This window comes from Pongo abelii, chromosome 1, assembly GCF_028885655.2.
Source record: "Pongo abelii isolate AG06213 chromosome 1, NHGRI_mPonAbe1-v2.0_pri, whole genome shotgun sequence".
Taxonomy (NCBI): domain Eukaryota; kingdom Metazoa; phylum Chordata; class Mammalia; order Primates; family Hominidae; genus Pongo; species Pongo abelii.
The window spans coordinates 27532436-27556852 of record NC_071985.2 but is presented as its reverse complement, the minus strand read 5'-3'; the positions used below and the strand labels follow the sequence as shown (position 1 = coordinate 27556852).

At 40.7% G+C, this 24417-nt stretch overlaps 1 long non-coding RNA gene across 1 annotated transcript in view; it reads left to right on the top strand.

Annotated features, from left to right (window-relative positions):
- Positions 1-515: 515 nt before the first annotated feature.
- The window catches only part of LOC129060154 (uncharacterized), a 39530-nt gene continuing 15628 nt past the window's right edge, over positions 516-24417 (top strand). Inside the window, exons 1-3 of the long non-coding RNA XR_008526605.2 lie at positions 516-600; positions 3884-4085; positions 6429-6546. This is a non-coding gene — a long non-coding RNA (uncharacterized LOC129060154). The remainder of the gene's footprint in view (positions 601-3883; positions 4086-6428; positions 6547-24417) is intronic.

Here is a 24417-nt window from a genome sequence, read left to right as displayed (position 1 = left end):
AGCTTTATCTTCCTCTGACAGTAGGCAAACTCCATGACAAGATCTTTTACTACCTTTTTATTTATTTATTTATTTTGTTTTACCACATGCATCTTTTTAAAGGCAGTCCTTTAGGATATTTCAAAGAAATCCCTGAGTACAGTTTACAAAAGTTTGCTCCCTGCCCACCCTCACCCACCAATGCAACACAACTTAGCAAATGCAATTTCTCTCCAAGTATAAACACTCAGAGAGGACAAGGAGGGGATTCAGTTCTCCTTGCAGTCATCCTGGCTGGGGTGGAGATCTGGCCCCTGTGGCTTTCATCATGACCACCACCTGCAGCCTAACCATTTGGGGCACACTGGAGAGGGTGGCTCTTTCTTGGGGAGATCATTGTTCAAAAGCCCCTCTATACCATTTGTCTCTCTGCCGTGTTGCCTGCCAGAAGCAATGTCTGATGCTTCCACTTGGCAGCCACAGGCTGTGAGGTCATCTTTTCACCACTTGCTGTTCCTTCAGCATTTAAGCTCTCTGGCAGTGACTCAGTGTTTACAATCGCATTAACCTGTGAGGAACACCGTGGCTGTGTCGAAGAACAAGGCCCTTGCTGGCACCAAGGTAAGTGTGGACATGTTCTTGGGAAGAGGAGAGGGGAGGGGGCAGGGAGCCAGGCACAGCGTGGTGGGATACCTGTGTGTGGGGAGCTCTCTTCCGCTCTTGGCAGGACACCCAGTTCCCAAAGAAGGAGAATGACCCGTCATGCTCAGTCTAGTTTGTGCTGTTGCTTGGAGGAGAATGACCCATTGCTGTCTTGTTCACAGGCCAGAGTGAGCAAATCCCCCATGCAGCCAATACACATGCATAAGGGAGGCACAACGACATCCATGCAAAAGGAGCCTCTCGGGTAATGTTACCCGTTAGGGGCCCAAATAAAACATACATGCTGAAAATCAATCTCGCTCCTAGAGTGGGAAAAAGCAAGAGAAAGTGCTTTCTGCTATGGAGGTGAGGACACACAGGAAGGATAGGCCTGAACAACTCAAAGGAGTCCTTCAAACTCCAGAGAATAGATGGTCGTCAGCAAAATGCTCTAACAGTTTCTAAGTACAGTGAGCTCACAAATTTAATTCTCAACATGACTCAAATGTGCACACACATGAGACACACTCTTTGTTTTGTCTGTAAAAATGATGGTTTCTTTCCTGAGGGTTCACTGACTGATTGGAGTAGGGAAATAATTTAGAGCCCCACCAATTTCAAGCCCAGTTGCATCTGATCATTTATACAGCCTCTTTAATGAATGTTTAGCCGAGGGCAAATGCTGGGCTTTCAGATACCTCTGCCTTCTTCCTCCCTTCCCGGGAGAGAGGTGGTATCGTTAGAACTGGTATCTAAGTAAATGATGCTACCTTGTGGGAGAGGGGAGGGCTATGGGTCCTCCAGCTTCTTTGGTTCGTAGACAACTCAATGGTTGCCCACTCTGCTGCCATTTGTGCACATGCATTAGACTGAAGTTACTCAGCCCCTGAGGACTGTTTTTAGGTCCTGACCACGATATATAGGAACCAAGGGTAGCAACCAGAAAGCTAAGCTTCAAGGCTTCCAGCAACCAGACCGTGCAGTACGCCCAAGCTGACCTTGGTGGGGCTGCGCCCAGGGAAGGATGAATCTGCCTTCTTTCGGGGTGCATATAGGGAGCAAACCAAGAGTCTCACAATCTTAAACATTCTAGAGTGAAAGTTTAGTTCTGAAGAAGGTGAGAACTCAGAGTGACAATGTGATCATCTAGTCCGGTGGTATTTCAATTCAACTTAGCAGATACTTTACAAAAAATGAATTTGAAAGCCAGTATGCCAGACACATAAAAGTAGGTCCCTTTCTACTTATTGAGACCCATAGGGAGGGACCAGAACTTTGCCCAATGTGAGCTCCAGGGCTTCACAGATATTTTTCTATGGAAATCACCAATCTTTTCCAAACTCATCATTTCCTAGATGAAGAAGCTAGGACATAATTAATTGAAGTAAATTGTCACAGAAATTGCAAATGGGAGAGCCTAGACTCAAAATATTTCTCCAAACTTTCTACTACATTATACATTTAACATCCCCAAAAGTTTAACTTGATCATAAAGACTAGGTGCTGTTAATGTTCAATTTCAAAACCACATTTTGATGCCCCCAAAGTCAATGGCTTCTATTGGCAAAAAACAATTTATTATCAGAAATAAGTCATTCTAACAACCATACTTAAGTGCATAAAGAGTGAAAAATTCTGAGATGTTTCATTCTGACTAGTCTTTACTTAACAACTTTCTTATGTCTAACCCTAATGATACATCCCGACAATGTCTCTAACGTATAGTCATGTTAAAGTCACAGAAACACAAGCAGGCATTGCCTACTCAGCACTGTCTACTCTTCTTTCTGTTTAGCTTGAGTCTATTCTAATTAATACACTATTAAGAAATAGATGAATAAACCTCAGTATGTTAGCGAACTGTTTTACATACTTGCTGAAGTAAAACTTACTTGGGATTTATAGAACAGAGAAGCAAGTAAATGACTTTAGGCCATGATTAGAATGTGCACAGAAAGAATACAAGAAGAAACATATTTCAAGGAGGCACTGAAGATAACTGTATCAAGCACTTTTAGCCCCGTATCAAGGCAACTGGCAATCAAACCTTCAAAACCCTGGCCATTGTGAATTAGTGGGGCATTTATTGCACGGCTGATAACTTATAAACACACTTTGTTGCTACACAAGTTCAGGCAATTACTGGGCAATTATACCAGCAAACCACCTAGTAATTAAAAAGATGGAGTCTTGTGTGGGCTGCCATTTGGACAGCAGTGGCTTCTTTCTTACTTCATTGACATGATCGCATTCTCTTGAGAAGATCAAATGCCTTCAGGAGCCAGTAGATAGATGACCCACTTGTAAAGCAACTGAATTACAAGAAGAAAGATGGCTCTTATTCTGAAATGGTTCAAAGCAGTTCTTCCTTAGTTAAGAGAAAGGCCATAAGTGACAAAGAAACCATGTCTGCAGATGGCTAAGCCCAGGGTGCACATGTGGGGTGAACATTTATGTGCCAAGTGTCTACCAAGTGCAGGGTACATGGGTAATCTTGCAACAAACAGATGACCCTTACACGAGATCTGTAAGGTTCTGGGCATGAGATTGAGTGTTTTACATACACCATCTCATTTAATCTTTACAACTAGGCTGTAAGGGAGGAATATATTATAATTTTTTTATTTTAAAGACAAGGCTCTTTAAAGAAAAGCTAAATAACAAGAGCCCACCTTCTCTCTGCTAGTGAACAGTCAACTTGGGACTTTAACCCACATCTTCTAACTGCAGATTCTCTGTTTATTCCTTTTCAGTATTTCCTTTTTCTGGGAGGAGGGAAGATTGAAAAAAATGTAAAGCTGTGATTCTAGCCTTCCAGGAGATGACTTAGAGCAAAATAACTCTGGAACAATTGGAAGTAGCTCATGCATGAGCCAGGGCAAAGGAATATAATGTGGATTAAAGCACCAGTAAAGAGTAGAGGGCTAAACACATGTGTTCTAAATGTACACAGTTAATCCGGAAGGATGTCATAAATGGGTGTGAGTTTTGAGTCAGGGTCTAAAAATTATGAATGACTATTTTTAACCTCATCTACCACAAACGTTTAATTATACTGCTATACTTCCATCAGCCTACCTCTGTGACTATTGGACTGAAAGTTAAAAACATATTTTTCTTACCCTTGAAAATATGATGTGTTGAAAATTGCTGACAGGTGTGATCATGTTTTGACTGAAAAACAAGCTGGTTTGGTTTGGGGCCTGATTTCAGGTGCTTGATAACTAGAGCCTTAATACATTTCTTTTCCTTATTATTTCAGAGAGTACTGCAAAGCTGGGAGACAGTGCTGTTAACAGTTATCAAGTTCTGTATGAGCCTTACTAGTATGGAGACAAGTAAACCAGGCATAAGTGGTAGACATTTGGGCCAACTTTAACAACTAAAATATGAACTCATTTCTGATCCTAGAAACAACTGCAAATAACAGGAATCCAGTTTCTACCAGTGTGAAGAATCCTCAGGTTTGTTGAATGAGAAATTTCTTAACGTCAAGTACCAGAGCGGGTGATGAGATACAGAAGGAGGGATACGGAAAGAGACCTGGTTTTACCTGTTACCAACAGGTCGGCTTTATCACTCTATCCTTTACTATTTGTCTTTACACAATTAAAATAATACAATATATTTGAACGTGAAATGTATGCAAAAGCACTTTGTCATTTGAAAAAATTCTACAGTCATAAGATACTGTTATATTAATGCCCTAGGTCCTTGGTATACAATTCCAGGTCAGTGAAATTCACATATACTTGTAAAAGTTCAAATATGTTCTTACATATTTATAATTACTGTCTTAGTCCATTTGGGCTGTTATAACAAAATACCATGAATTTGGTGGCTTATAAACAACAGAACATTATTTCACTCAGTGCTAAATGCTGGAAGTCCGAATTCAAGATGCTGGCAGTCAATGCCTGGTGAGCCTTGATTCCTCAGAGATGACGTCATCTTGCTATGTCCGCACGTGGTGGAAGTAACAAGGGTCTCTCTGGGGTCTTTTTTTTGTAAAAGCACCAATCCCATTCACAAGGGCTCTCCCCTCATGAGCTAATTACTTCCTAAGGCTCCACTTCCTGATATCATCACCTTAGAAGTTAGTATTTTAACATATGAATCTGGAGGCGGGACACAAACATTCAAACCACAGCAATTTACTAACAACCATAAACCAGGAATAACATATTATTTAAAATAATGAATTAATATTGACAGTAAAAATATTTTTAAATCTCTATATAAATTTCTAATTGGTTATCATTGCTCTAGAAAATAATTGTTATTCACAACTGAAAAATCCAATTCAATGACCCTGAAAGCATGGTACTCAAAGAATCTAAGTCATGGAAATGTAAAAGTCTCACAATATTCTTTGTTTATATTTTCCCTCAATGGAAATACTAACTTGGCTATGTGACATTGGTGAGTGGCTTGGTTGTTCTGCACCACTGGCAACACACCTATAAAATATCCTAATCAGACAGTTCTTTGCCTCCCTTGGGACAGAATGAGAAAACATGAGATCTTATCTTATCTGTTGTTATGACCCTAGGGTGTCACAGACAAAAGAGCTAGATAAGCCCACATTTCTGACATCTTTAAGGATAATGATAATGCTCAAAAATAAACATTTTTTTCCCTCTATTTTTTTTTAAACAAAGTTATGTTCAATTTTCAGTTGGTAAGCCAGGTGTAGAATGCCAACTAACATTTCCACCTCATGTTGATGTTGAAGGCTGCAGATCTAGGAAGTAGTACTGATGAAACCTATTTTGTTTGGAAGCAGCAGTGTTAATACATCAATTTTGACTGACTTCCCTTGCTCTTCTCAGATTCCAGCCCCCATACCTGCTGTTTTATGAATTCTGTTCAACCCTAATTAACCAGAATATGAAAGCTGTGTCCTCAGTAGCTAGGCAGTGAGGGCAGTAATTTGACGTGGAACATGAGGCCCAACCTTCCAGGGTGGTAGCGCAGAGTGATGACTGGAACTCAGACATCCTGCCTACAATCAACCAGGTTTAGGAGCGGGAAGCAGGCCATGCGGAATCGATAGCCCCAGCAGACTGGGGCAGGGGGGAGTTGCCCAAACACACTTGTCAGGGTTTTCTGCCTTAGAAAGAAAAGCAAATACCTACAGGAATGAAAGAGTAACTAACTGAAGGAAAGGTTACCCATAGCTGGTGAGGAGACCTGGGGGTGTGGCATCATGGAAGCTACTGAACAGAAGGTTATTAATAATTTTCCTCCAATAAGATTTAGGAGAATTCTAAACAGAAAAAATGGATCAATTTGATTTTGCCATGTTTTTAGTCTGCGTTTCTTATTGTTGGCATCACCAGTTTATTTTTATAGCATAACTCATACAAGAAATATCCAAGCTAAGTACAGAACTGAAAGTCCCAAGAGGAGAACACTGGGAGAGGAAGAGCTGAGAAAGCCAAATGCCCCGAGATTTTTGTCTAGGGGGGTTCATGGCTCTGAGGACCCACTTCCCCAGACAGACCCCTCTAAGCTAAAGGGATGTGGAAGCTTTAGGAAAGTCTGGGGTGAAAGAAACTGCCAACCCTGTCCTGTAAACAGGTTTGCCGTACAGGTAAAAAAAAAAAATCACAGCTGTGACAGGGACATACTAGTAGAGAAATGGTACTGTACTAAGAATCCACCTTACTTTCTCTCCCCAGCCAGTCCAGCCAAGCATGCAGCAGGCATACAACCAAGATAGCTGCTTCTTCCTGTCCTACCTCATCCCTTCTGACAGTACCATAATAACCTGTGTACACTTTCTGGCACCCTTGCTTCTCTAGGTCATGCCTTCCAATGGAAGGGGAAGCAGTGGCAAAGGTGAAAATCATGGCGGTAACAGAAGCCATTTGCAGCGCAGAGTCTCCAACCCACAATCACTGGGCATCCCATGGCTTTAAGGTATGATCCGTTCTTGTGCCCACCTGCTTCCAGGTATCTCACAACTTTTTGCTGAGGATTTGTCTTGAGTTTCTTCCACTTGCTGGAGAAGGAGATGTTGAGACAAAGATTAGGGTACAAGTAGTTTAATTGGGAGACAATCACAGGAAACGCTGGTGTGGGGGGCACGGAATGTGAGACAGGGAAACTAAGGCAGTCAGTAAAGATATATTACCAAGAAGCAAATTACCACTGTGGGCAACTGAAGTTTAGTCCTTCTGGGGAAATCCAGGAGAACTCCAGGAAACATACATTTCAGAGGACACAACCAGAGAGGTGGGAAAGGAGGGTATTGACACCCTAACCCCATCAGTATGGGTTGAGAGCTCTTGTGAAATAGAAATTAATTCCCTGGCATTTCGGGCCTGCTGCACCAGTGGACAAACCAGTCAAAAGCTCTCAAACAGGCCAGGCATCGTGGCTTATGCCTGTAACCCCAGAACTTTGGGAGGCTGAGGCAGGCAGATCACCTGAGGTCAGGAATTCGTAACCAGCCTGGCCAACATGGTGAAATCCTGTCTCTACTGAAAATACAAAAATTAGCTGGGTGTGGTGGCACATGCCTGTAATCCCAGCCACTCCAGAGGCTGAGGCCCAAGAATTGCTTGAACCCGGGAGGCATAGGTTGCAGTGAGCTGAGACTGTACCACTGCATTCTAGCCTGGGTGACAGAATGAGACTCTGACTCAAAAAACAAAAACAAACAAACAAAGCTCTCAGGCAAGGGTTGATGGTTGGAAAGTGTCCCTTATTCACTAAAGTGGGAAAGTGGGAAGGGTAAGGGATGTAGCCTGGGGCACTGGAGTTTCTGCCACACCATGGAAAGTTTTCACTGGTGAAACCCATTTCTGCTCCACTGCCTATCTCAGTGATCATGAGCTGCATTAATGACTTCTGCTTGAGTTCCACTCCTGCAAAATTATAGCTGATGCAGGAGAGGGCTATTTCCCAACTAAGGTTATAATTCAGGTAAAACGTTCACCAGAGTGTGGCCACACTCTCATCTTCTTAGAAATCTGTCTTCGGGATCTCAGGACAAGCTTTCTAGACTGGGTTAAACAGGTTAAATTCATAATTCATATGTAACCAACCAGAGTCCCAGCCAAAACCAGTCTTTCAGTCTGTTTGCTGAAAGCCATCTCAGGTCCTACACAGACAGCTTCAAGGTGAGTTGTCTTACCTAGTGATTATCTGAGGTTAGTGTCATCTTCTATCTTCTTCTTTCAAGGATCTGAGTCCCATTTTCATAGGGCTGATTTTTGGTCTCAAAGTCTATGTTGTGGTCTCCCACAGTCTGTCAAACATGATGCCAGTTCTCCAGAGATGATCGTCTGGTGTAGACCTCCATATACCCTACATTTTCACATTGCCTTGTCTCACTCTGTAACCACGTGGTGAGTTTCTGTAAGATAGGTTTGCTTCTCATATATTCCTGTTCTTGCCAAGTATAACTTTCGACATTTGAGGATGGTCATTAAATGTTAGTTGAATTTCTGCTTAGGAAAGGCAGAAACAAGACCCAAGGTCCCAACCAGGTGCTTATGGTTTAGGATCATAGCTGGTCCTGCCATTCCACCAGGACACAGAAGCCTCTCCTGCATCATCTCCTTGGACACTACATGTTCCCGAGGAGACAAGATGGGGTAAGGGCTGTTCAGCTTTGAAGCTTATGTTTATGACACAGGAGGAGCAGAGGTCAACAAACAATGTGGGAACACAGAGAACGGCACTATCATCTTCTATCTGCAGGAAGAAGGAGGGAAAAAGGGGGAAGGGGCAGCCAAGAACACCTAGGCAGCTCCAGGGTGTGCCGCTCCACTCTGCCCTTGGACATCAGAGTGGAACTTGGGCGATGCTGCCAACATGACATGTGCATTTTGCTAAATTTCTGAAGAAGGGTGGAGACAATAGCAGCAACAGCCTAGTACTCAGGACCCAAATTTAGAAGGAAACATGGAGTCACCCAGTCCACTTTTTAAACTTTCAGATGAGAACTTGTCTCTTAATAGATGAAGAGACAGAAATGTGCTCAAGGTCACGTAATAGTTGGTGGCCAACCGCAGGGATGCTTTTGCTTTGAGAGATGCTGTAGGGTTGTCAGGCATCTCTTTACAAAAAGACTCATAAGGAGTCTACACCCCTAAGTATAGACATAATGTGCCAGATGATCACAGAACAGTCATTTTTCTAAGCATGTACCTTACGCAAAGACACCCCTAAGACTAACCTCAAGCATGCACACACACACAGACACACACACATGCGCACATACACACACACAGACATACGCACATACATTAAGAGACTTCCAAGGAACTTGAACACACCTCCAAGCCCCTCCATTTGGGTGTGTTAGGAACAGTTCCAGAGAGGGTGGATTTGGCAGCAGATGTGGGAATAGTGAAGTTACTCCTGTTTTTTTTTTTTTTTTTTTTTTAATTTGTTGAGCAATTCTACATTCATGTATTTAGGGTTTATCTATCTGTGACCATCATTGTAAAAAATGCTGAGATACATAACAGAATAACTCTAATATAATATGGACATACTCTCCATCTTTGGGAGTTTGATAGCTTAATAGTCAACATCAGACCCAACATTCATGAAGCAGGGACAATGCAGAGTATGATTAATTGCTGGGCACAGGAACTGATCTGTGCTAGAGGAGCTCAGAGGTAGGTGAGGTTCTCGGTGGCTGAATGGGGATGGAGAAGAAGTCATGGAAGGGATAAAGATGACAGGCCAGGAAGCTTCTACCCTCACAGAGGCAGAGGCAGAAATGGGTTCTACCCATACCACAGCCACAGGAATGGGAAGAAGGCAAAAATGGAATGTCAGGGAGCTATTGCTCCTGCCTTCAGGCCAGAGTCAGGGATCCCAGGCAAGACTTGGGATGAGAAGACCTTGCTTGTCCCAACTAAGTTCCTCAGTGGGGAGAATTAGGCTGTGTGCATTGTAAGTTAAAAAGTGGAAACATACCTGCTCACTCCCTCAGGCAGAGGCTTAATTAACACAGAACTATAAAATGCAACGCTCAGTTCTTCAAAAGATAATGTAACTCTCAATTTGCGTGGCACTGGATTTAGAAACTTCATGAAGATTTATAGAAAGGGTGAAGCGCTGTTACAACTGCTAAATGAGAAAATCTAAATCTTGAGAATGAGTGGCAGGGGAGAATGGAGAAATTATAAATCTGCCAAATGTTTGAGTCAACATCATATTGGAAGATAAATTGAAAACATCTGACTGTGAAAAAGCATGGTTGCAGACTGCACTGACAAGCTCTTGGTTAAGATGGTAGAGTATAAAAAGTTGAGAATCACTGCATTCAATGGTTCTGTCTTTGTGTCAAATTCCTGCTAGTCCAGAAAGGATTGGTTTTCTTAGTAGACCATACGAGTTGGTGAAAAAAGATCTCCATATAAAATAAACATAAAATGAAGATCAAATAATAAAATGTAGAAACCATACATAAACATCTGGACCAAAAGTTTTAAAAAAAACAAACACAGAATCTCCTACAGACATTTCCAAATATGTAGTCACTTGGTTGATTGACAGAATTCTCATTTCTTTCTTTCTAAGCACTGAGTATTTTATAGAAGTCACTTCCATTATAACACTTTTATTCATGTATATTTGCCCTGCATAATTTTCACCTTGGTAATATTTCTCCATCTTGAAAAAGCAATCAAAGGCATCTTTGAAGGCTTCTTTTAGAAAATGCGCTTTGCCCTTTAACAGTACAGCCATGATTAAATCAAATTGCAGGCAGAGGCTTATCTAAGCCAAGGCCTGGACAAAAAAATAAGTTATTTCACTCTTCTACTTTGGACCAGATGTCCCTCATGCCACACCTCCCCACTTTCCAAAGCTACTAGTTATTCTTAAGAACACTTTCCCAGCACATAGAAGTACGTAGACTCTAAAGTTTAGAGATTATAAATTATAGAGACATGATGGCAGTAGAGCATTGCCTTCTCTTTTTCCTTGATAAAATATTTAAGTGACAAATTTTAAGATGGAATGAGAGGAAATCTGACAGTTAAATGCTCTGTAGCCATCTCAAGGGAGACAGATTGTTTTTGAATGTGGCCAAAAAAAATAAATAACCCTAAATATCCTGTTTAAATCAGTTTGGAAATTTTGACATAAAAATACCAAAGGAGGAAATGATGGATGTAGTTATCATACATGATCATTCAAATCACCTTAGTAATAGAGTAATCCACACACCTCCCTCTCCTAAACAGATGAGAACATTAAGGATCAGTGATGTAAAGTGACTCATCCTGACACAAAATGAATTAGTAGCAAAGCTAGGGGTAGACCTCAGACCTCTTAATTTTTTTTTTTTTTTTTTTTTTTTGCATTTCTTCACCATACAGTACTCTTTAATAAGCTGGAATTGAATCCATCTGCTATGGTTTGAATGTTTGTCTCCTCCAAAACTCGTGTGGAAATTTAGTTGCTATTGCACCAGTATTAAGAGGTGGGACCTTTAAGAGGTGATTAAGCCCTGAGAGCTGCACTCTCAGAGGTGGGACTGGTGCTGTATGAAAGGGCAAGTTTCACCCCATCCTGCTCCCTCTTGCCCGTTTGCCTTCCATCATGGGATGACAATTTCAATCATGGGATGACACAGCAAGAAGATGACCCCTTAAACTTGGACTTCCCAGCCTCCAGAATTGTGAGACAATATATTTCTTTTCATTATAAGTTACCTAGTATCAGGTATCAAGTAGCAAAAAATGAACTAAGACACCATATAAACATCAAAGTAATTTATTTGATTTATTTGAAATCGAGTCATTTCTTCCCCCACCACATCCCCTGTACCTGTTCTATCCCATCTAAAGTGTCCTAAGGCACAGATGTGATCATCCTGTTCTTTTGACAAAAACCAATAACATCTCCTTATTTGTGACTAAGAGAGACAGCCAAACTCCATAGGCTGGTTCCTCAGTAGCTCTTCCATTCTTCACAGTGCCTTTTCACTTGGAGTGTTTTCCAGCCAAACAAAGCCACCTGCTGCTATACAACCTTCTCTACTCTTCCTATTCATTCCTCCTGAAAAGCCCCCGCCACAGTCTTACCTGGTGAAAATTCCGTTTGTCCTTAAGGCCAGACCACATACTGCCCCCTACAGGCAGCCTTCCAGGACTCAGCTTCATGCAATTGCTGCTTCTGCTTTGCTTGTTTCTCTGTATCAGCTTTTATTACTGTCTGCCACCTGCTAGTTTGCAAGTTCTTTGAGGGAAAATTCCTCTCCTACTTATGCTACAATTCCAGTGCTTTGTACAGCACATAGTAGGTGTTCAGTTAAAAACAATTGTTGAAAATGTAAATGTGTAATTTAATTAAAACTATAACAATCTCACTTTCCCCTACCCAAGAATCAGTGAATTCCCATGAAAATAATCCAAAATTGGGTCTTGGTAAACAGGTAATTATCTTTTTCATATAGTAAACTTGTTTTGCACAATCTCTGCATAACCCTAGTCTCTCAGCAAAACTCCCAGTAACTGGAAATTTAAAGTCAATTTTAGATTCAAAAGCGACACATTCCTCTGGGGAAAAAAATAGACAATTCTACACTGAATTACCCAGTTATACACAGAGTCACGGTTTGTCACCATTCATTCATTTCAATGATGCCACAATGCCAAAGAAATGTTCTATTCCAGAACTTATTAAATGTCATTAAATAGACTATACGCTTCTGAAAGTACTTATTTACATTTAATATTAAGACATGTCCTTTGGATATTACCAAAGAATAGTTTTTGGAAGAAAATACCAGATAAAGAAGGGAGTTGGGGTGGGGGCAGAGGGTGTGCACAATACGGCCTGTTTAATATGAGGCTACAATGCTACCAAATTCAGCAGTTAAATTTCTGGGGACACAAAATTATCCTCATGGCACATCTATTTCGCAGTTAATAAATATAGATGGTAGACAACAACGGCGCATAGTAAGTCTAATAGAGAAAGCATTTAGTACCTCCACATCAGGGGTTAGCCCTCTGTTTTATCTAAGAAAAAAGACAAGACCTATAAAATGTGGCCTGGCTGGTCATTTTCCTCTTTTTTTCCTTTTTCTCCTTTATGATGATCTTATTAGTCCCTATTTTCAGGTGCCTGGCCTGAGAAACATTCTTTTTTTTAACTGCATGTTTGTACTTACAGATTAGCAATACTGTGTAAGGTATAAAAAAATTTAAGTGCAGTACATCTAATCCCTCCTCCTGAAACGTTTTGAATTTTACATACTTCTTAAAATGGGAAAGAAAGAAAGAGAGAAGGGAGAAAAGGAAGGAAGGAAGGGAGGGAGGGAAAAGAGAGGGAGGAAGAAGAAGGAAAGAAAGAAGGAGCTGGGCATGCTGGTGCATGCCTGTAAGCTCAGCACTTTGGGAAGCTGAGGCAGGCAGACTGCTTGAGCCCAGGAGTTTGAGAGTAGCCTGGGCAACATGGCAAGACCCTGTCTCTATAAAAAATAAATACATAAATCAATAAAATTTTACAAATTTTAAGAAGGAAGGAAGGAAGGAAGAGAAGAAAAGAAAAAAGAAATCATGGCCCAGCAAGACAAAGTTAGAATGGTGTAGGTGTACCATCAGCTGTCTGGAGTTAGTGTGTTAAATCAGTGGTTATTCAGTCCACCTTTCTATAAGGCATATTTTGAACACGGAAAATAGGGCTGAGAAAAGCCACTTCCTGATCGGCAGTGCTTGTGGGCCAAGTTCTACCACTATCCATTGCCCCATTCTGTAAGGATGTAAGGACGGAGTAAATGAAGACATGGTGTGTCACTTCTGAAAGGTTGCCAAGGGCTGTGTCATCCCTGGAGCTCTAGATTTGTGTTCTGCCTCATCCGAATGAATGCTCTCTTAGTGGGACTTGTAAAGCTAGAGCTTTCATACATACTTTCCTCCCAGATCTGGCAGGCCAGCTATACCGCATCCAATCAATTGTGATCCAAGCTGATTCTACTTAAAAACACCTTCCAATTAGCATGCATCAACATGGTACAAGAAAGAATTCCAAACAGATCAGTTAGAGAGCTGCATTGTGAAGAATTCATTTCCCAAGGGTCTCATTTTTTTGTCCTTTGTGAGTTGGAAAACAATTTATATTTTTTTTCTGTAAAAAATGACCCCTCTAAAAATATGAAATGATCTAATTAAAATATTGATTTTGAATGCTACATTTTTTTCTCTGTCTGATGGTCATTATCTACCAGACTGTGAATTGTATAACTCATCTCGTTACCCTGCACTCTTCCCCCAGGATAATGCATACATCACAGACTATTATGACCTATGTGCGTCTACATGTAGCCCAGGCATTAAAAACATAAATAACTTCAGTCCAATGTTTAGAAACTTGAAAGTAATCACAGAATAGGAAAACATTAGCATTAAGATTATATATATATATACACACATACATATACATACATACAAACTTATATATACATATACGTATATATACATACACATACACACACACACACATATGTATGTAAGCCCGCTGCAGTGGCTCACGCCTGTAATCCCAGCACTTCGGGAGGCTGAGGGGGTGTGCATCACCTGAGGTCAGGAGTTCGTAGATCAGCCAGGGCAACATGGCAAAACCCCGTCTCTACAAAAAATACAAAAATTAGCCAGGTGCGGTGGCACGTGCCTGTAGTCCCAGCTACTCAGGAGGCTGAGGTAGGAGAGTCACTTGAACCTGGGAGGTAGAGGCTGCAGTGAGCCGAGATTGTGCCACTGCACTACAGCCTGGGCGACAAAGCTAGACTCTATCTCAAAATTTATATATAGATGTGTGTATGTACAAAAATAATAATGCCTTTAATATATTGTATCTTTCTTCGAAATACTTCAAAATATTTCTATAGGCCAGTTGCGGTGGCTAACTCCTGTAATCCCTGCACTTTGGGAGGCCAAGGTGGCTGGATCACTTGAGGTCAGGAGTTTGAGACCAGCCTGACTGATATGGTGAAACCCTGTCTCTACTAAAAATACAAAAATTATCTGGGCGTGGTGGCGGGTACCTGTAGTCCCAGCTACTCGGGAGGCTGAGACAGGAGAATTGCTTGCACCTGTGAGGCGGAGGTTTGCAGTGAGCCAAGATCATGCCAGGGCACTCTAGCCTGGGCGACAGAACGAGACTCTGTCTCAAAAATGAATAAATAAATAAATAAATAATTTTATAATCATTTTCTTATTATCAAAACTAAATGCTAACACATTTTGAGGATTTAAATAAAAGTTCCTGCTTCACAATGATTAGCACTCTGATTTTAATCAGTCATTGATTTACCTGTTTTTAAGCATTGTGTTTTAGAATACCTACATGGAAAAGAATAGCTGTATGCGGATTTTTTCAGCCTATGCCTCTTCTTTCAATTATCCTTGATAAATGAGATCTACTTTCTTTGGGACAAATAACCACTTCTTTAAAATTCGAGTCTTTTTTAAAAATATGTTCACGTTTTTCTCAGACTTAATTCCATCTGAGCTATGGTTCTTCCTTCTTATATGGAGAAGGTGAATAGTTTATCATTCCCAGCTGAAAGAAACTCATGTGGGGGCTACTGGTAGATGATTAAAAGTAGAAAAAGCAGGAAAAGTCCAGTGCCTGAGCAAGGAGTCCGTGAGTCTGGCTCCTACCCTCCCATGAACCCTTTTCTCTCCTTGGTGAGTTACTTTGCTACTCTATGTCAAATTCCTTATTTGAGGTGATTCCAGCCCTCCTCAAAGAGTTTGACTGTAAAATTGCTGTGTAGATGAATAAAGATATTAATCTTTGCCAGTCTGGCTTGCTGCAGTTTTTTTCTGAAGAAGTTGGAGAAACCCTTTTCATTTGGGTTATGTTTTAGTGGAGATTTTAAGCACACAGTAGTTTTCAATGTTAAAGGACTCAAATCTGTGATTCACCAGATTGCTTTGAGACTTCTTTCACTGCTTCTATTCTGAAAAAGTTCTTACCTCTCGAGGTTTTAGATGACTTATTTCTATTATTATCTTCTCATTTTTCTGTGGTTTTCTTTTTAATAGTTAATTCACTTTTTTCCAGTTCTAATTTACTTTTTATATGTCTGTACTATTTTTTTTCCAAAATGCTTATAGTTTTTATGCTACTGTATATGGAGAGTGGAGAATTTCACATTTTTCCATTGAACTGTAATGCTTTTTATTTTTTACCATATATTGAGTTATTATATATAAGAATCAGACTTATGCAAGAATATTACTTCTTCCTCTTTTGAAACCTTGCCACATCACATACTTTGTTTTATTTCTCTAAAAAATTGCCTTATGCCCTGAGATTGTAACCTTTTCCAGGGCGTAGGGACTATATCCTTTTGAATCCTCTTATTTTTATCCTGATATTTAGGCCTCAACTCACAGTATGTTGTTTGAGTTGTATTCGGACAACATACATCAAAACACACAAGGATAGAGGAAGGGAAAGACAGGTGTTGTAAAAAATGCTTTCCCTGAAAGCAGAGTCAAGCCTGCTAGTTGAGTTCCTTGGTTGCTGATCTGCAGAACAGCTTGGAGTACCATCTTTGGGCTTCTAGAGAGACCTGCCTTTATCAGATTGTCCTGAACAAACAGGGACCCAGGAGAACCTATGACCCTGAGCCCTTGCTAGCCCTCCCGTCACACTTAACTTGATCCAGGCTCCTACTCCAGCCTTTCCATTTGAATCTAAATGGCAGTACCAGTTAGGATACCAGGCAGAGTCCTGAGGGAGCTCAGTGCAACACTGATACCCTCAAAGTCACTTCAATTGCTTCCCCAACCCCCATACTTTATGTAACTAGACTAAGAGATAATTCCACATCCATTAAACTTCATTTTTGGGCAACGGAAGTGCAGTGACAAACTGCTGCCCAAGTCCTAGAATAACAATCAGCTCTACCATTGCTTGTGCAGTTTTTGTGAGCCATCAACTATTCAGTCTTTTGGTAGAGGCTTTTCTTTCTATAGACTTACATGCCTTGGCCATGTGTTATCTTAGGAAAGATATTTGTATATTTGTCATCCTTTCTGGCCAGAGGTACCTTGAGCTGTTAATATTAGAACCAAATTCCTTCAAACTTCATAAACCTTGGTATAGAATGATACTAGACAGCCTCAATTCCCCTTATAAGAAATATGCTTGATATTCTAAGTCCCAAAAAGGATAATCCTCACTGGGGCAGCTCAGGTAACATTGTGCTCCATCTCAATTTCATAAGGGATGACTGCAAATTGATGTCCTGCTCACTAAGGTCGTGTAGAGTAAGCCTGGGTTGAATAAGTGCAGCACATCGTTGATCTGCCTCCTCTGCCTTTGGAACATGGAAAGTTATCAAATTGTCTTTAAAATGCTTGCAAACAGTACACTGGAATTTGGAAAAAGTGAAATGGCTTAGGAAAATTGGATTCTAGTGGGTTTGTGTTTGAATCCATATTCTACCTTGCTGAGCGACAGACTTGGGCTAGTTATTTCATCTCTCTGAGCCTTGGTCTCTGAATCTGTTAAAAAGAATAATGGCTACCTTAATGGGTTGTTGTGAAAAATTAGTCCTATGTGTTGGAAGTGCCTGGCCCATAGTAAGCTCTCAATGTGATGTGGCTATTATTAGGATTGGAGTAAGCAGGGTTTATTAGAGGTTCTTGAATGATGTCAGCAGAGATCAGTGAGGATGAGTATCAAGTTCTTCCTGGTGTTCCCTAGGCCACTGCCAGAGTGAGGACACAGGATAGTATGGGCCATTAGGTTGCTCCAGCATTTTTTGGTGTTAGGAAGGGTTAGTGTGACATTTGATGGTAAAGACCAGAAATTGAAATTGTAGGCAAGAGCTATACTGAATAGCTGGGGTCTAGCCAGGTTTGTGGTGTTCCTACTCATCCCACCTTGCTCAGTATGTCTCTCAAGGATTTGTCTCTCTAGGTGCAGTGCTGAGGGTCAACGCTGGTTGCAATACGACAAGAAGCAGCAGCACGTGTGGTCTTAGATGGCTAGGGCCACCTGACAGAGTCTTGTGGGCCATTCCCAGAGAAAAGTAAAGGGGCAGCTCACATCTACCCACATTGAGGCCTGGTGCCTTCTTTGGTAGAGAGGTAGAGAGCCTTGTTCAGCCACTTGGCCTTATCTTTATTAATAGAAACTTTGGTAATATCATCTGGAGAAAAATAAAAATGCTGGCTAAAGAGGATATGTATTTTAAGATGATACAGTTTATATTTAGCGAGTGGGATTACACTCCTTGAGAGACATGAAAGAAGAGGAAGAGAGATTAGACCTGAGCATCTGGCCTGGGCAAATGTCATCTCCCAAAGTGGCCGTGCCCATGACAGGTTCACACCAGTGCTGAGGAGAGCTCTGAGGACTGTGCAACACTCACAGCTAACCCAACACCCGGTTTCTCTACTGCCCAAAGAGCTGAGGGGTGATAACCAAAGTCAGAGCTGCACCTGGGAGGGAGAGTGAGTCAGGCCATGGTACACATTAATGGGGCAAAATACCTGTGCACTTACCTAGGAGTGATTTTGGACAATGTGAAATAAACCGATGGATGTCAGGGCCTTGAGATATAGCATACCTCACCTCTGAGGTACAGATTATTATTCTATACTAAAGTGCTCTAAGAACTGACATCATTGTTTGAAGAAGAGCTGGGTGATGTGCAAACTTGGCATGCAACTATCACCCATCAATGAAGAAAGTGTAATCTGTTGTTGGATAGCTTTTCAATTAAAACTTCCTTACTGTTTTCCCTAAAGTTGAATTACCACAAAAACAACAATGCTCACCCACATATTTTGAGCTGCTTTCCATTTATCTCATTTTATTCCCATAATATCCATGTAAAACTTGTTGAATGGCCTTTGACACTTTAATATAAAAGTTACTAATACAGTCATTGTAGAATTTTTTAATCTAAAAAATTATATTAAAATATAAAAAATCCCTTCCGCTCACAGAAAACCACTGTTAATATTTTAGTGAATCTATTTGCAATATATTTTCATGCATAGTTTAAGTAGTTTAGATACGATGCATAAAATGTTGTACACTATTTTTCAGCTAATATTCTACTATAGATGTTTACCATGCAAAGAGCTTATGTATGAAAAATTTACAAATATAATTTTAAAGCTGCAAAGTATTGCATTGAGGGATGTGCCATGACGTTCTTAATAAATTCTCAATTTCTGGAACTTACTGATCACCAATATTTTCTCTTACACTGTTTCAGTGAAAATTTCTGTGGATATGTCATGGTCTGAGGTGAGCTCTAGGAGCTTGCTTTTACAAATGAGAAAGCACAAGTGCAGACACCTGGTCACCTCCTCCATGCATGCTTAGCCTGCAAAAGTGCAACAGCAATGAAAGCACAACTTTTTCTCATGCCTGAATCATTACAAAGAGGCAAATGGAAAGAAGAATGTCAACCCAGCCAAGGGAATAAAACAATCAGAGAATTATAGACCTGAGTTTGTACCTGCAATCATATTCATAAGCTTACAACTAGATCAAAACTAAGAAAAACATTTCAGACCATTTTAGACCAGTGGTTACTAATCTGTTTATTAAAACTAAATAGTTAAGAATTTATTAAAACTAAATCAATAGGGCAAAGACAGAGCCTGAAAATCTGTATTAAACAAAAGGAAGGAAGAGAAGAAAAGAAAAGAAAAGAAAAAGTAGATTTCCCTTTCCCTTTGCAGCAAACTTGCTAGCATTGCTTTGAATTTACTTGGTAACTTCAAATTGCCAACTTTGAAAAGATGATTGCCAGGTTCTATTTGTCCCTCAGCCCTGGGATGGTCAATACAGCAAGGTCAATGTCACCAAGGCAGATGGGCCAGTGGGCCTCCCACGGAGAGTGCCGAAGCTCCAGTGAGACTCCTGCCAAAAGGAAGAGCCAGCAGATGGATGGAACATGCAGCAGTCTGAACTCAGGTGTGGGCACATGCTCGGTAGCTCCTGTCCACACATAGAGGGGACCTGCTGACCACATCCCAGAGGCCTCTCTTGATGCCCATACTTAGCATCCATTTTGTGTCAAGGATGTAGAAAAGAGCTGGCCCTGTAACCCCAGCTTACATAGAAATAAGCCGGTAAAGGTTACCTGGAGGCTACAACAAACAGCTGGATATGGGTGGAGTTGAGCCTAGCAGCATCTCATTAGTGTGTTTTGGCGCCACACAGACGATTCCAAATACGGCCATGGTGAAAAGATTAGTGCATAGGCTGGAAAATTTGGGTCAACCAGAAGCGTATAGTTTGGGAGAGTTGTGTTAGGGTCAGCTTTTCGCACTTTTAAAGATGACATCAGAGTTTTCTGGGCTTATGTTCTTCTAATGACTTCCAGACCGAGCGTGCTCCATGTGCAGCCCGGAGGATGAAGCCTCCAGATGCTGCTAAGGAGCCCACCTGGGACTGACTCACCCAGCTGGATTTCCCTTCTCTTAACATCATGGTTTGTCATGAAAACAGGTCAGGTCTGCCTCTGAGGTTGTGTAGACAGCTGAAGGATGATTCAAGGAGCAGATCCCAGCTCATTCTCAATTCTCCTATCAGCTGGCCAGCTTGGGCCCTGAGACGGAATGATTGCCTGGCTTTGGGTGGCCATGAAAAGAAACAGATGCAATTCCCTCTTGCATATGAGGCTCTGCTGAGTGCTCAATGCATGGAAAGATCAGATGCCTCCAGGCAAAGTGGGATATGCTTGTCTTGCCTGGAAATGTATTGCCATGGCATTTGGAGTCACCCAACACCAATGGCATCCATCTAGAATAAGCAACGGAGATAATGCTGAGAGGCACAGTTCAGGAGGAAAGGGTGGCTTTCCCATTTTTGGTAGACAATGAAAATGTCTATGATGTGACATCCCCACGAGGAGCATCTCTTCTTGGGTGACAGGGAAGAGAACAATGAGAGCCAGAGAAAAAGGAAAATGGGAAGATGCATGTACCGGGGGGTAAAGGCCATATTGGAGTGGAATCAATGAGACACATGGTTACTACTGTTCTACCTTGCCTGAAAAAACCCATCCGTGTCACCTGGCAGGCACTTGCTTGATGCCATGTGAAAACTTCTTTCCCCACTGGTTTAAATAGCAGGCTTTCACCTAAAACCAATAGAGATAATAGGCTAGAATCCTGGGCTTACCATTCTAATGGAAGGGAAGTCATCTCTGCATCCTCTTTCAGCCACGTTGTATGTTTGCCATCATCTGTACTTTTTATCTAACCCATCCCATGATCATGCCATATGCCCTGTGGGCACTGGAGTTTTGCTGTGTGTTTAGGACCCTGACATTTTGTGTTTTTCGGATCTGGGTTTTATTTAACCACCCTTTTCTATGGTTCTAGGATTGTCCAATTTTGTCTCCTTCTCTTTCTCTCTCCATACTCCTCCTACCCTTAACTTCATTTTCTTAATCACCTCCAAAACTCTCCTTGCTCACTTTTTATTCCAAGGACTTGTCTTTAGAATTCTAGTCTCCCTCTTTCTCCCTGTACTATCATGTTATGAGGTCAGAATTGTGCCAACCTACAGGAATGTTTTCACTTTAAAAGCCTATCATAGTGGGTGAAATAGACACTGTAACTACAAAGGCCAGACTTTTTTATACACAAACACACACACATACATACATACTGTTTCCAGGATATTGAATATCTTGCAGCAACAAAATGCCACTGTTGCTATCATGAAATAGACTTGAGGAAGCCTAGAGGCAAAGGCAAACATTTCATACCCACATTACAATACTGTTCCTGGCTGACAGCTTGTTCCCCACTGACCTAGGGTTCATTCTCTAGCTGAACCATGGCCCATCACTGGGGCAGATTCTGATCAGCCAGGATGGTGGAAATTGACTAGTGGCTCATGAGTAGTTGGTCTCATCTGAGTCTGAGGAGGTGCTTCATTCTTGCTATGCACAACTTAAAGTCTGAGAATTGTGAGATATTCATGAAGCAAGATGTCGCTTTGACACAGAAGGCAAAGTTTAAGAGCCTATTAAAGACCACACTCTATTAGTTCCTTAAATATGTCCTTATTCAAGTCACTATGGTACTTCTCTGGTATTATCCCTTATGAATAGCTATTCATTGTGGTCATATGGGGTAGAATATAGTATCAAATCATAACTTCTCCATGCCCTGTTTCTTCATCAGAACAGAAATAAAAATAGTATCTAATTCGTATATTTGTTGTGATAATTAGGTAAATTCAAACATAAATCATAGAGTAGTGACTGGTAGGTAATAAGCCATAATATACACTAGCTATTTTTATTAAATATGATAATGTGTTTATGGGTCTTGCTAATTCAACTATGGGGTAAGTAGGGCAAAGAAACGTTATCTATAAAAATGACCCTTTTCCCCTCCATTTTATAGCTGGGGAATGGTCTGTTTAATGCTAACTAGGGCTACTTTCTGGTTGTTTGCACAACGAGAGCCAAGTGTCCATCACTCAGATAATAGCAGAGTGAGAATCTCTCCAAACTAGATAGATTTGAAATGGTTTCAAGAATTGGGGTTTTTTAGTCTAGAATAAAGAAGACTGGAGAGGAGACACAACCACTGACTTCAAATATAGAAGGGCTGACATGGAGAGAAACAGTTATATCTATTTTGTTTGTATCTAGAGGACAGAACCATGACCAGCTGGGTAGAAGTTAAAGGGAGACTTGAACTCCACATAGGAAGAATTCTCTAATAATCAGCGTTGTATAACAAGATATGGGCAGTTCATAAAGCCATCTCCACCAATGGAAGTGCTGTGTGACCTTAAACATATAACTTAAATTATCTGTACCTTGGTTTCTTCATCTGCAAAATGGGAATAACAATAGCTACTTTTGAGGGATGTTGTGAAGACTGAATACTTTTATATGGATATAGTCCTTCAAACAGTGCTGGAACACATATGGCATTCTACGGGTGTAAGCCATTGTATAACTGATTTATAAAGGTGAAAAGGGGCAAGTGTTGTTATCCCTTACATGATGGAAGTAAGATCAATCATCAAGCAACCTGGTTTACTCTTAGGCAACTGATCATTATGGCAATGGGAATTACCTAAGCTGTCTCTGGCATCACTGGTATATCCCTCAGCAAGGGTACTCTCTTCAGTCTCAATTCTTATTCGCATCAACTGTGTCGTATAGATTTTTAGAGATTTCCACAATGCCCAGGCGGTGAGCCTTCAATAAATACATGTTGTCTAGGCATACATAGTGGTACCTTCTCATAGAAAGAGTATTGATTTATGCCCTATAATTACAAGTATCTCTACATCCTTCTCTAATCAGGATCGGTGAAGTCACCGTCTAACTGCTTCCAGACAGTCATTTTAAATTTATTTCTAACTCAACAGTCTCTGCAATTTAACTTGATTAAATACAACACAGGTTTAATTGTAACTTAGCTGCAAATTAAGAGCAAAGAATCCATAGAATTGACTGCTCTTTAAATATAGTTTAGCTCAGTAAGCTAATAGTTCTTTTATGGAGATGCCACACTGAGTAGACATTAAATTGTGGTTCAAACAGCAAAGCAAACAAATAGTGTGTGGGCCTCTGACTATTTATTGTGATTATGCTATATGAGTAATAAGTAATATTTGAGGACATTAGTCATTATTGGCTTTGCATACTTCCTTTGCATGTGGAAACCAGGATAAACAAGCCCTGGGATGCCCTCCTTTTTCTTGTGTGGGCTCATAAGTAAGGGCTAGGGGAGAGTTATTCCCTCTGTAGAAATTTGGTACTGCTGATTTACATATATTTGCTGTTTTTGTAATCCAAAAATCTGGGGTGTTTATGGGTCTGAAATTCTGTGTGGCTCTGTGCCTGTAGAAGAGCTGGTAGAAAATGACACATTTGTCCGAGTTTCAGACTTACCATTATGAGACAGTTCGTCTTTTCCTGGGCAAGGACATAAAGATCTGCAGGGATTATAGTCACACTGCACTTGTGACAGATACATGGGTTGAAAAGAAGAGCGGCATTTTCTCCCGCTCCCCCATTTTCTTTGGAGTATGCTTTTTAATTGTTTTCTGTAGATACTTTTGTGTAAGTTATGAGGACTTGCAGAAAGTTCTTCAGAAGACAGGAGATATGATAAGCTTTGTCTTTCTGGAAAGTTAATGCTGGTAGCACAGGGAAGGCATGGCTAAAAAGAAGAATAAACTGGAGAAGAGAAATAAGTTAGGATCCTACTGAAAAAATTCAGGTATAAAATGAAGATGCTTTAATAATAATAATAATAATAACTGGGAATGGGAGAAACACCAAATTCCAGATACAGACCTAAAGTAGAAATGGTAGGATTTATTGGTCCATGAGCTGTGTAAGATGAAGAGGAGCTAAGGTTAATCATAATGTTTAGAGGACTGAGGGAATGATGACACTGCTAACTGGGATTTGGAAATGGTGAAAGAGAATAGGATTGGGGAATGATGCATTTGGTTTTGGACCTGCTGTGTTTGAGATTTACGTGCAGCTCTTTAAACATAGTTTGGATTCGCAAGGTCATAGTCAGGTGAAGACATTTGGAAATATGGGTCTGGCACTTAAGCCATATGTCATATCTGGCCTGTAGACTTGGGAGACATTTGAGCACAATGTTACAATGTCCTCACTGGTTCCCAGCTTTCATTAAAAAGTATCTAAACAACTATATAAAATATAAAAATGTTTCACTTCTTAATATAAGGTACCTGAGATCTGGAAAAAGTGACATTATTTTGTCCTTCATTTTTTTTCACATCTTAAGAATTAAATAAAGCCCAGGAAAAGTCTTCTGT